This window comes from Motacilla alba, chromosome 6 (genome assembly GCF_015832195.1).
Source record: "Motacilla alba alba isolate MOTALB_02 chromosome 6, Motacilla_alba_V1.0_pri, whole genome shotgun sequence".
NCBI lineage: Eukaryota > Metazoa > Chordata > Aves > Passeriformes > Motacillidae > Motacilla > Motacilla alba.
The window spans coordinates 11,417,383-11,431,817 of record NC_052021.1 but is presented as its reverse complement, the minus strand read 5'-3'; the positions used below and the strand labels follow the sequence as shown (position 1 = coordinate 11,431,817).

Here is a 14,435-nt window from a genome sequence, read left to right as displayed (position 1 = left end):
GGTTAGTATGTGATTTGTCATTATGTCTTTGGCCAGCCTGTAGTAGTTTACCCTGAACAGAGACTAAACCAAATTTTTTGTTGCTGCCTGGTTCACTGAGCACTGCCTGTTGTGAACATGTAGCAGGCATGATGTGATTTATGTCACTGTAAGGCTGGACCAAAACACTACAGAGGTTGAAGTCAAGATTATCTAGACCTCTCTAATCATGACCTTCCCTAGCTTTGGAATGCTTTACTTGTATATGCAATTATTGCTACAATCATTTTGCAGCCTTAATAACCTTTTCTTTAGCATACTCATTTAATTATGATTTTATATTTTATCCCCTCTTTACGCAGGACGATATGGGGTTTTGCTCAATAGCAGTTTGTTCAGATTCCTCTAATTAAATGAGAAAAAAAAGGCAATCTGGGAACCGGGACCCACAGTACATGAACAGAAGACTCAATCTATTTGTATATATTTTGTTTTTCCTTTGATTCATGTATGTGTTTGCATGCATAAGTTATCAAAAAATTACCTCTTTAATATTTATTAGTTCAGCTTTTATATTTAGCTATTTGTCTTTTCCCTTCTCTCTTCTTCCCCTCCACCCAACAATTTTTGATCACTATGGAAAGAAAAATATCACTGAACCATATGTAAACTCTTGGAGCTATCAATGCAAATTCCTCACATTTTTCAGAGGAGGAGAGTTTTTGGCATGCACCATCAGTCTCTGTGATGTCTTTATCATCCCCAATGCTGCAGTTTGTTTAATGGTTTATTTTGTTTGGCATTGTCCACAAAAAAAAATAGAAATGCATGATAACTGTCCTTACTGATGCAGTGTTCCTCTTCCAGCAATTTAACATAGAGACTTCTAACACTAGAACAAATGCTGCACAAAATCTGCTATGGAAACAGCTCTCTGAACAGCTTGAAGAGTAGGTTGCAGTCATGCCTAAAGCATTGTAATTTGTAAGTAAGATTGTGAGCTTAGCCTTTCTATTGCCTTTAGTTTCTGGTATCTGGATTGGAGGTTTTTATTGACCAATATCAGGAAATTATTTCACATGCAGTTGTGTAGGAGTATAGGGGGGGAGCACATTTGCTTGTGTGATGTTCTGAAAAGGCAATTTTTTTGGGGAGAAGTAATAGATGAGTATTTCTTTGGAGCTGCAATGTGCTGCAATGAATGTATATTTCTCCTCTTAGCTCTGCATTCTGTGAGAAACATATGAGAGGAGGTAAATGCAAAAAGCACTTGGAAACTTTCTTCATGGGCTACTGCTGTTGGGCTGTTGAAAAATACCACTGCAAAGAAGCTTCTTTTAAGAAAGGAGAGGAAAATAGTGTGTTACACTCTTGAAAAATGCAGAGTGGAGAAAGGGATGAGAAAACTTTTTAGTTCTTACTGTGTAGTGTGGCAGTCAGAATATTTTCCAGATAAAGATCTGAAGATCTATGAATTTATTAAAAGATACAGTTGCCACTGATGTGGCAGCAGCATGAAGTGTTTGATGTATAGCCATGTATTTATGCAAGGAAGTTGAGAAATCTCTCCACTAGTGCTGTGATCAGTATGTGCAGAATGGTAGTACATAAAGTGGTTATTGCTGCCTGATTAAGACTGAATCTATATCCCTTCCTCCCCTTCCTCACTCATTAAAGTTACTGTATTTTCTCAGCAAGGCTTCACTTAGGGCCATGACTGTTCCTGAATGCCACTGCAGAGCTTGAAATGACAATTCAGCAGCAAGGCCGAGCCCCTTTTCAGTGTGGTGCCATGTAGAATGATCCCCACCCATGATGTTCTTGCATTAGGCAGCATGGTCATTTCAACACCTTATCAATATTTAATGCAGTACTGCAATGCCAGATCACTGAATTTTCCTTTGCACCAGATGTTTCTTTTGTAGGAGATGTTATTTAGAGTGAATTGGCATTTTAGTTTCACTTTATACAATTTAAATTCTAGTCTTGTCGATGCCAACCCTTTCTTGAGGCACTCTATCCATTAACTACTCATTTTTCAGGGAATGATATAATGCCTTTCCAGATTATTATTACAAAAGCAGTTTTTTTTCTCAGATTTAATTGTTGCTTGCACATAAGCAATCATCCAGCCTTCTTCCTACTAAAGAAATGGTATTGTTATTAAATGAGTAGGACTGAAGTCACTCCTCTTGAAGATAATGTCCATTGTTGACAATGCAGTTGAGTTCCTGTTATCTTGCTGAAGTGAAACATGAAGAGGAAAGCAGCAGATCAATGCTGGTTTTTTGTTTTACTAAAGAAAATAATTTTAGCTTGGAAAAGAAAGTTGAATTCCTTTGATCAGTGCCATATGCTTGAGTTCATAATAGGCTTTTGTGTTCCCACTTAGCTGGATCAGATTGAAAGTTGGATAATTATCAGTGAGGGTTAGAAATAAAATAATCAGTTTGCATGTCAAAATATCTTCATTTTTATGTCAGTCATGCTGTCTTTCTGATACAGTGAAAACTGGCTCTGGGTTTAACAGCAACAGCACAATGAACAAACTTCAACCCTTCCTTGGCAATTGGTTATTTTGCCTTGTGGACAGGGGAATTAGAACTAATATTGCCAACTATGGCTGCTGTGCTGGTATTAAGGCTGAAAAGTTTACATTGGTAAAAATCTTAAGCACACCCCACTAAAACAGAGACTAATAATGATGTAAGTATTCCATTCCTATTTATCTTCATTTTTTCAGAGTAACACTCACATGTGAACCATCTACACCATCTTCTCATCCACATCTATGGAGTTTGACCAGAATTATTATTTCAGTGTTAACTTTGGATGCTCAGATGCAATAGGTTTAATTGACTCGGACAGTTGCAGGTTTTGGAGGCAGATCAGCAAGTCTGCTTGCTATGTCAGATTCAAGATGAGTTTATTGACATTGTCTGTACCAATGTAATAACATTTATAAAGGTACCAGCAAATAGTGCTACTATATGTCCTATGTGCCTTTACTTCTCAACCACTGTGAATTTAAAAAGAACCCACCCAAAATCAAAACCAACAACAACCCCCCCCCCCCCCCCCCCCCCCCCCCCCCCCCGCTTCAAACAAAGCAAAAAATCAAATCCAGTCATTTTAATGGTTTTGCAACAGTAACATTTTTGCATCAGAATTTTTTGCAAAAGAAGCAAGAGCAAACATCTGGTCTTGTAGCTGTTGTCATCCAGTCTGTTACTTCATTAAGAGTCTATCCAGGTGAGCTTGTCTTGGGGAATGTGAGCCAAAATTGTGTGCACCTGGTTCTAATTAGAGCTTCTAGTTGCTTAAGGAACATTATGACCTAAAGGCTCTTATAAAACCAAGAATATCTAAGATACATGAGGGAAGCACTAAAGTCTCCACTGAGATTGTGTTCTTTGTACGGTTTTATTATATAACATTAAGCTAAGCTCCAGCAGTCGTAGGTGTTGGGAAAAGATAAGAGATTGTTGCTGTGTGTGACGTGTATTGCCATGGAAATACTGTTCTTCAGAAGAAATGAGCCTCCTTCCTATTGTGCATTATGGACTACTAATAAAGCATATTAAAAAAAGAAAAAGGAAAAAAAAGAAAATGAGCTTGAGCAGTAGGCAATAATAAATGGTTTTTAGAATATTGAAATAAGATATTGGGGTTGGATTGCAAGACTGCATTTCTTCTACAGTGGGCAATAACACAATTATGGGATGCCTTCGAACACTTTCCAAAACTCATTTGGTGAAGAAGGGCAGAATCTGAGTTTGGAACATTGTAATTCATTTCATAAAGTCAGTGTCCTAGAAATTTTCAATATTTTGAAAAGGAGTGGGACTTCCCCCCTCTACAAGATTTCAATTGTGTATCTATTATCCAATAGGATAACATAATAACTTTTGGATATTACACACCAACTAAATCATAAGTATTAATAGTAGCTAAAAATTCTGTAATAATTTGTACAGTTGGGATATTTGTTTTCTTCCTTGTGGTTTTAATTTGAGTAAGAGTGGATGGCTGTAGTTCTTCAGTAAATGGATGCCAGAATCAATACAAGTGTTTGGGAAGTTTCATTAGTGGAAGCATTAATTATTTTTCATTCTTGGGAATTCCATTTACTAATATCTGAGAATAAAATTCTTTCCCTGATTTTCTGTCACACTGCTTAGAAAGCCTAAAAGCTGTTTTCAGACAGTTGTTAAGAGTTTTATTTGTTTCACTGTCCTTTTTTTCATGTTAAGAATACTGAAAGAAAGATGAGAGCAGAGATGTGCTCTCAATCTCATTCTCCAGTTTGCTCAAGACACTTTGGAGTTTGTTTGTTGATTGCAGTGGGTTTTGGACTTCAGAAAATGGGGAAAGATGTTTGATTCTTCCTGTTTTCTGTGCTCTACTGTGTGAGAATAAATGGATAAAAAAGCCAGTATACATAAATAATTTTGTTGCTCTAGCTAACTGACTGAAATTGCTGTCATTAGATATTACCTAAGGCAAGTAATTTATCGGTGTTCGAATAAGTATTAGGGAAACAATTCTGGTTGCCTCAGCAAGGATAACAAGAGAAAGGCAAGACAGTTGTTGCTAGTGAAGAGCTGTTTTTATATGGAAGTCAGTCTGATTTCTGACAACTCTTTTTAAAGAATTGTTGTTTAATTGAAAAAGTTCATCATTACTATTGCATGCCTACTGATTGTGTCATGATCCCAACAGGCATTTCAAATCCGCAGTGGCACAGTAATAATTCTAACTATTTTAGGAATGAGAAAAGATGCTGCTTCATTGTGATTGGGATAAATGCTACTGTCATGGGATAAAGGAGTTCCTCAGCTATCAATTCCTTCCCTCTATAAACATGTATTATTTTAGTTATGTTAATTTTCCCCTCTATTTCTTTGTTGTCTTTCACAACTGACAAAAGACATCAGCTACTGACATGCATATAAGATATGCAGAAGCAGGATCCTGAATTTTGAGAACTGATACAGGAAAAAAAAAATCTAAATTAATGCATTTCCACAAATCCTTACAGATCAGTCTTTAAAAGACAAATTGCCTTTTTTTTCCCCTGATATTTTTGTCAGTTCTTTTAGATGTGCCTTCTAACTGTAAAAAAAAGAACTGGGTCCTGTTTAGCAGCCCTTGCCATTTGTTAGAATTCTGGACTCCCAATTCTATCAAGTGCAGACTATATCCACATCCTTTTATTAAAGCAGGCAGGAAAACATCATGCTGCGTAGCTTTTGTTTTAGTCAACCAATTTTTCTAAGAGAGCTTTAAAAATGCTTCACTCGGTATAAAGAAGAAGTGCTGCAAACACATTGTGTACTGCGAGGCGCTGTTTTCCTCTGAAGTACTGCCATACCCTGGTTGCCATGGCAAGAGAGAAAAAGAATAACAAATTCCTGTCGCGAATACCTTTATAATTCCAAAATCATCACTCAGCAGGGCTGTGTGCTTAATAACTCATAAAAAATACTGTGGGTTTTTTAAGGCTGCGAGGGAATTTCTCCACATCTCCGCCTGTCCTGTTCAGCTGATTGCACACACTGCCGAGGGGCAGTGGTGGCCCCAGTGGTGAGGGGAATGGTTGGTGATGGTTGATTTTTGGCTTTGCCGTGGGTATGAACATGTTGAGACCCTCAGGAGAGCAGAGGCTGCTCCCCTGGCCATGCAGGCAGGTGGGATGGAGCAGCGCTGCTCCAGCAGTGGCAGTGACGTGGGAGGGGAGGGTGGCTGCTCCCCTGTGCCTCCTCTGCATGGAGGAGGAGGAGGAGACATGGGGGACAGCATGTTCTTCAGCTTGAGGATGAGTTTTTTGGCAGCCTCCTATTCAGGGAAGGGTCCCTGAGCCCACACAGTTGGTCGCTTCCAGGAAGGCTGGGGATGCCACCTCTCAGTCACCATCTTTCACTGACATGAGCTGTCCCCTCTGTGCCAGGTTCCAGCTCACCCCCCTTCTGGCATCCTAGCAGGCCTGAATATCCCTGTGTTATGCTGTGTACAAGTACATAAGATTTTCCAAAGCTCTGGGCTTTATGCTGGAACTGGGGCAACATTTTTACTTAAGGTATTTAAATACCTTGTTTTGAATTCAGGGTACAGATCTCCAATATCCTGACTACTTTAAAAACATCCCAAGTCCTCCTAAGCCATAGGAATGTAAGTTTTGAAGCTTTTCCAGAGAAGGCTGACCCAGGGGCACTGGTACAAAATAAATCATGTTAGTACTTGCAGCATTTTGCAGAGTTCAGGTTGAGACCTGCAGTTGAGTGATGGCATTTTGAGACTTTCAGTGATAGATGACAGTGCCCACAGTCATAGCAACTTGATGCAGCATCCTACTGCTAGCACCATCTGCTACAATTTTTAAATATAGAAGGGGATTTTTCTTAGTCAGCATGTTTCTGTCAGAACGAGCTCTTCATAGGCCTAATCTGAATGCCACTGCAGAGATTTGAACTTCATCAGTGTTCTAATGGAATAACCCTGTCTAATCTTTTCAAAGTGTTTGCTTTTTCTTAGCAAATGGAATAAATTTTTACTCTTCAGTGATTTCTGTGGCCGTCTGCACTTATGTCTAAAACATTTCCTGTCTTTGCACTATCATTTGTATTTCTATCAAGAACAATTTTAGGGTCTAAGAAGTCATCAGCTGCTGAAATAAGTGGAGAGCTGCCTTTTTGCTTGAATATTGCATCAATAAAGTGAAAATGTGTGAGGTGATCAAACAGTTTACTTAGCTTCATCTCACCCCAATTTTTATTTAATGGGTGCCTCCAAAATGGGTGTGAAAGCAATGCGAAAGGCATGGCAACTATCTGCAAAATGCCAGGTAACTTTTCTAAGATTGTTTAAGCATCCGTCACCTAGGAATCATGATGGTTAAAAATATTATAAAACATTCTGAAGGCCACAGATGAAAACACCTGTTCGTATAATATTGCTTGTCAGTGGTTAAGATAGTGCTGTGCAGGTTCTGACCCCTTTCTGCTAATTGTGCCAGCAAAGCTTCTTGTCATCTAAAACTTGTATTGCTCACACTGTCCTGTGCATCTGTACTTGTCATCTGCATGGAAAAGGGCCTGTTCCTGAACATGAGGATAAATAGACTTGGAGGCAACAGCAGTACACACTGCAGGAAACATTTTTCCCTGAGCTGACAGAAGGCTTAGGCCAATACAAGCCATCAAACAAGCTGGTTCAATCTACTGGCTGTATTTCCTCCTCCCTCCCTAGGAGACAAAACTGCTCTGTTCATATCTGAGACCTTTGACAGGCAGGCTCAGAATGGGCTCAGGAGAAGGCCAGGGTGGAAACCCACTGCTCATTAGCCCAAGTCTGTAAGGCATAATGATCTTTGAAGGCATGCACAAGCTGTCCTTGCATTCAGAGTCTTTTCCTCGCCTCCTCCCATGTCCTTTGGACCCCAAGGAAGGTGTGACACAATAGGGATGTCCCGCAGGGTTGACACCCGCACGCCACTTCTTCCTCTGATTGTTCCCCCACAGCTGTTCTGCAAACATTTCCTGCCCTTCCTGCCCCTGAGTAGCAGCTCAAGATACCAAATGTACAAGGAATTGCTCACTGTGTGAGTGGAACAGAACTTTACAAATGTATGTGGTGTTTGCACATCTTAGGGCTTTAGCTTGGTCTAGTTAAGAAAGATTTTATATTTAATCTTTGTTAGGATTTTGCTGAGAAATTGGTTATTTTGCCAGGATGAGTGCCTGTTTGTCTTCTCAAAATGTTTTAGGGCATGGTTATACTGCATTGACCTGCAATGCCTCAATAATCTGAATAGGTAAACAGATGACTTGGAGCATGAATTTATTTGTGTAGCACTCCATAATGCTCCTTCCTGAGCTGTTAGTTCATCCTGCAAACACATACCTTGTTTAGATGTTGAACTGAGAATTTAGTTGTGTATTAAATAAAGAGCCTCCTGAAAAATAGCTACAGTAATCATTCTTCATAGCTACATATCATGTCTGACACATAAAATAATAGAACAAAGTCACTAGCTGAAGCCTTGGACAGCAGATTAAACGTGTGACTAATAAAGCCTGAAAGCCAAGATTGGTGACAGACATTATGCTCATCCTGGCCAATGTGAGTTTAAGAAGGCAGAGATTATTTTATTTGAAGAGCCTTAATGAGGAAAAGAGTGAGAATCACTTGCTAGCAGAACAGCGTGTGGTAGATGCTCTTTGTTGTGGACTTGTCAGACCTGGAAGATGTTGATGCTTCAATGTCACTTGCTCTCAGAATCAGCCCATTTATAAAATAGAAATAACAAATCCTCTTTTTCTGCGTCTTCTGTTCAGCAAATCCCTCTGCAGATACCATTTGTTTGTTGTTTATTTTTACCTTTGTGAGTTAGCAAGCTTTAGCCTCGAGTAGCTGAAGTTGCAGTGAGATGGAGGAAAAACACTCCAAGAGAGGTGACTGCCATGAAATATAACAGCAGGAAGTGTAACCATTGAAGCTAATCTCTGAAACTCTGCTCTAATTTTGAGATTTGAATTCAGTATTAGCCCAATACTGTATATGACTGCAGGGCTCTGAAAAAATCTGGATTTTTTCAGAAATCTGCAGTTAGATTTCCTACAATGGTGTTATGCACAGGATAAGTACACAGGGCCAGAGAGCAGAGAGAATAGATGATTGTTGGCTACTCATTGTAAAAGGAACCTCAGACAACCATATAGTCTTCCCTTCTGTGCACTGTTTTTATTTTTTTGCTTTGCTAGAATTCTAGTCTGGTTTCAGGTAGCCAGCTCAGATTTTCTGTGCTTGCCTTTCTGTTTCAACAGAAATAAGAGTACCAAATGCATAATCTGAATGGTGGGCAACTCTATGAATCCTTGTGAGAGCCAAGATAAGCAATATTTCTTTAAATCTGCACACGATTGCTCATCTATGTAAACACATTTGGCACCAAACAATTAGCTGAGTCGTGGAAACAATTTCTGCAAGCCTGCATGGCAATGACTGCAGCTCCTAGCAAAATCAGAATTCTGACTCAAGTGGTCCATCACAATTCCAATGATGATTCCAGTTCAAGAATTGTAGTAGTTAAGAGCTCAAACATAATGTTCATAAATACAAAGCACATATTTCTGTCTGTGAAGATTGCATTTATGATCTAGCCTTCCTATTGACATTGTTACATTTGGTTAAGATATTTTTATCTGATTTGAGAAATGCTGAGCTCTGGTAAGCTTGCAATGATGTTGAGCTTGCAAGGAACCCACAGGTGATCTGTCAGCAGCCATGGGTTTCATTGACTTGCTTATCAGCTCTCTGACTTGTAGGGCAGTTATTATGCAATGAATTCCTGGGGGATCTCCATCAATCCTGGCCACCTCAGGCAGCTGCAGCACAGACAGGAGCTGCATTGCAGGACTGACAACCGGAGTAAAGTTGATGCTGGCTGACACAGATGATCAAATGATCAAATTGCAGGTGATATATAGTACACATTTTACAGCTCTGCCTGCTGTGAAATGTTTGGGGGAAGCTGAAATCCTCTAGATGATCTCAGGAAGGAAATATTTTTAAAGCTGCACCACTGATGGAGGCATGATAATATATTGCTTCCATATAGCTCCTATCAGTAAATTATAGCCGTAAGAAAGTTTCTAGGGAGATAATACTGGACACTGAAGGATTCATATTTTTGAAGCAGTTGTCACTAAACTGACGGCTGCTGTACCATCTATCTTGATATATTTGCTTTTGCTGTGTGATACATACACAAAGATAAATACACAAAAGGGAAAAAATACTTCTGCTTTTGTATTGTTAGGTATCAGTAAGTGGCCTTTGAATAGCAAGTGACCTTAATTTCTGGAGCACAACATTCTCTAATGCATAGCTCATGAGTTCATTTACTTTTGTATTTAATTTTTATTACTTTTTTATTGGTGTTTTATTTCCCACCTACTGCCCATCATACACTCATAAATTACGTCAATGTCCTATTTTGAGTCTCTGATGAAAATATACCATATTTCTATGGAGTTTTTTTAAGATTCAAATCAAAGCTACTAGAATTGTTACAAATCACTTCTGAGGCAAAAGGACAAAGTTGATCCCTAAAAGCTGTTACCTCCTAGGCACATTTTAAACTCTGAAATCCCCTTGATTTATATCCTTTTACCAAGAAGGCAAGTAATGATGAAAATTTTCAGGTGTTCAAATTTTTTAGTAAGTATGCACATTTATTTGGGGAAGAGTTCCAAAAGGCAGGTACTTCCCTAAGCTTTACACTATGCTTTCAGCTGCATTCATGACTAGATGCCTCTCCAAGGTCCTGCCTTGAGCAGACAACTTTTGCTTTCAAGAGCAGAAAAAAATCACTCATTTCTTTCCCCAAGCTTGGCTTGTGCTCTGGTGTGGAAATTTGTATTGGTTCCCAGTAGGACACACTTGTTCTTAGCTGATGTGCCAGTTTATTGTCTGGGTAATGACTATAAGTGGGAGAAGTAAATTTCATAAATCTCTATTTTTTTATAGAGATTTTTTTTTTCCTTTATAGAACCTTGTGGTGCATTAAAATTATCCTGGTTTTACCCTATGAACTCCAGTAGAGCACTACTGGATTAAGAGCACTTACTTATTAAAATTAGTTATTTGGATGATTCAGCAGACCTGTCTCCCAAACCACCAGGGTGATTGACAGATCATGCTCCTTGGAACTCATCTGCTCTTTACAAGTCTGTTTGTGAATGCTTATCTTTCCCCAACAGATATAATGAATCTTTCTACTGCTATTTAGGGTCCTATTATTTGTACCCACTTTTATGATCAGTCATACTAAAAGCAACATTTTCAGCGCACAATTTCTATATACAGATAATCACAAAACAATGAGGAAGAATGAAGCCTATAAAAAAATGAATGATGGAAAATTTGTATTTTTCATTTTAATTTGCTGTTGAAAATGCACATGGATCGGAATAATAATTGAAGTTATGACAATTCTCTTAATGCAATTCTACTCATGATGACATCAAAAACTCAAAACTTGGCAAGAAGGGGTTTTAAAATTGGTTCTCTGTGTATTTACTGATTGACAATTTCTCAGCTTGTGATGATTGTTATGGATATATTTGTACATTGTTTAGTTTTAATTTCAGCTATTTCTGATAATAAATTCAGTAGCAGAAATACCAGATCTTGTGATAATGTATTCAAGTGGCTGTTTTCTAGAGTGGTGTCAGTGTACTTTGCAGCAGGCCTCTATATTGGGGTTGGAAGGGGGTAGACTTTCTATTTCTGGTGGATTTTCCAGGTGGAAGTACAGGTGCCTGGGCTTCACACCCTGTGCTCAGTGAGCCTAGGAAGCCCTGAGGCTCTGGAATGGGGAAAATACATGTTTGTTGGGCTTCTGAAACTCCAAATGAGCCCTACACTATCCCAACCGATTTGGGGCCATCCATGAGTCCAGCTAAGTGATATTTTTATCCCCTAGAAAGAATGACAGCAGCTACAGCTGCCTTTGTCAGAAAAAAATGCTCTGTTCTTTATCAAACTCAAAAAGATTTAGTCACAGTTGGGTGTTTGCTTTGCTTTCTTCAATATAAATTGCAGTCTAAAAATGAACTTTAGAGAAAGACATTTCATCTTACTGAAATGCCTCCTGTGGATTTTCTTTTATTTTATTATTTTGTATTGAATAAGAAGTTGTTGAAATTGATTTGTTTCTATGGAGTTTTACAATGTGAGTAAATTATCAAATATTTTAACAAACTAGTTCAGTGCTGCTGCCACTGATTTCAGTGTAGTGTGACATGTTAAAATTTCTGGGGCTTTTTCTGTTTGTGCCAAGTGTGAAGGCTGTATTATACATATAATTACATTTGCAATGTCAAGCATTGATAAATTGAGACCTTCCATTTTAATCTTACTTTTATAGCTTAATAGCTTTTACAACTTCCGTTTCTTTCACATGTATATTATTAATACTTTCTAGTTACTGTAGCACCTTTTTTCTCTGGGTTCTTTGATTCATTTTAGTGTAGGATAGCTCTCCTTTGTGAGCATGACTATTTTGTGAAATGTTGCATTGTTACCTTTTTGGAGAATGAAATTAATGAAGAAATGCAACATCTTTAGTTGTTGAATGCTCTCTTGGAAAAATGGGTTTCCTCAGTCTTTATCCCATGCAGATACTATCATGCTATATGTGTATTAAAAAATTAGATGGAAAGGCTGTAGGATTTTGTTTTGTTTTGTATAATGTTCCACCTTCCTATTGTTTGTCTTGGCAACCTTAGCAAAGTTTTTCTAGCATGCTTTTTCCTGTTGTTGCCTATAATGTATGACTGAATGACTGCACTTATAAAAATTTTGAATTTCCTTATTTTCTTTTTTTTCTGTTGTTGTCAATTCTCATTTACTGTTTGTGTCAGTTATGTTGAAGAAATTCTTTCAATTTTGCAATAAATTCAGAGAATGAGAGCATTCGCTCTGGTGTTATTTTTTTGTTAACCTGACTAGCTTACATAATACTGTATGGCTTTTTTTTTTTTTTTTTTTGTGCTGCTTATTGCTTACAAAAGTTTCAGGAATGTTGATTTCCTTCATGTGCTTTGTTCAAACAACTATGCAAATAATTCCCCTGCCTGAAAGTAAATGAAAAGGTGGTTTTTGTTTTTTTTTTTTTGTGTTGTTTTTAGACATTTATCTTCAATGGCTTGATAAAAATTCTGCTGGAGCTCATGAAAAATGGAAATAAATTCCTGCAGCTTAGTCAGTTTTCTGGGATGGTGATGACCTGTGACAAGCATGGTAGAGTTCTGTCTCCTGAAAAATGTTTCAAAAACCATCAACAGATTCTACACAAGTCCAGGATTTTTAGCCTGTTTATGGTCTTAGAGCTTAGGGGAATTTAATTCAGCAATGCTGAGATACGTGTGGATTCTCTCAGTAGCAGAATTCAAATTAGAATTATTAACTATAAATAGATAGGTATCATTTGAGATTCGAAACCCCAAATAACAATAACTAATATTTCAAATATGTGTCAGTAAACAACTCCATTTCTCTTTGCTGTGGTGTTTCCTAGCAACTGCTGTGTTTCTCTGCATCTGTGTTGCCTTGACAATAATTGTGGCATATTGTACATCTACACAGGGAATTTTGCTCAAAGGGCTTCACAGGCCAAGAATATATTTGTGAAGCACCCTTGAAATGCAGCTGTTATTTGGTAAAAATGAAAAGTGAGTAGACAAGATACTATGGAATGATCTGGTAAGAGGGATGGGAGAATATGGAAGAGGAGTTGGGGCTAATGCTGGCAGGGATCCCTTTATATGTAACAGACAGAAAGTCTGGCTAAAACTCACCCTTTCTGTGTTCAGGTAAGCAAGGTGCCTTTAGATGGTGAGGGAAAGCAGATGAATAAACAATGCTGTTGGGGCATCATTTGAGCAGACCAGTGAAGTTCAGCTAAGTTTTTGTTACACTTTTGTTACACACTGCTGTGTTCTTGGGGAATATTACAAACCTCTGGTCCTTCTGCAGGCTAAGCCCCTTTGCAGGCTGTGGTGCAATTCTGAATGCCCTTCCCTCCAAACCCTGTTCACCCTGTCTGTCTGAGGTTCCAGCTCTCTGCACTGTTAGGAGCTGCCCTCTCTCTGGTGAGCTCTGCCTCTCACTTTGGCCTTGACAGCTCCCACATCACGAATAAGCAGCTCTTGTATCCCAGCTGCCTGTGATTTGGGTTTAAAACACAGACAAGGTGCCATCTTTCTTGAAATCTACATAACATCATCCAGTATCATGTACTTTGGGCATCTCACCAGGCAAGTTGCTTTAGGTTTCTGTGTTTCTGTATTCTAATATTAAGAAATTATTACTTTTGCTGTTACCTGCGGATCTGACCAAGATTTGCAAATTTTCCCAATTCAGAAAAAGAAGATTTTTTTAGCATAACTATTGGGTCCAGACAGAGAAATTCTATTGCTTTTCAGCTCCTCTAATGTGATTCTTCATTAATATTATCTATCTAGTTTTCTAGACATTCTGTTCCTAGGAGACATTAAAAGGCATTAACACTTAGATGTTTTTAATTGTACATTTCTTTCCATTTTTGCAGCTTTTCTTTCTTTCCATTTTTGTCTCTTTTCATTTTTTGAGCAGAAAGAATTTTGAAGCCTAAGGCTATTGGTCTGGAACCGCTCATCATTTAGATGAATTTGCTATGGATTGTGATTTAACATTTTGCTTCATATATTTTCTTCAGCAGAATTATTGCTGTTTTGCATCCCATTTAGTTGTAGATTTCCTGTCTGTTATCAGATCACAAGACTTCATTCTGAGCTCTGAGTCCTTCAGTAGCTCTCCAAACTTCTGTCATTTGGGATGCTAAAAAGTAGGTTGAAATTTCAATGCTAATTTGTTACAGAGAAATCCATGAAAGGTGAATAATTCAGCAA

General features: G+C 38.2%; 1 protein-coding gene across 3 annotated transcripts in view; it reads right to left on the bottom strand.

The window, feature by feature from the left end:
* Window positions 1-14,435, bottom strand: part of RASGEF1A (RasGEF domain family member 1A) — a 147,168-nt gene that overhangs the window by 73,793 nt on the left and 58,940 nt on the right. The window lies entirely within an intron of this gene.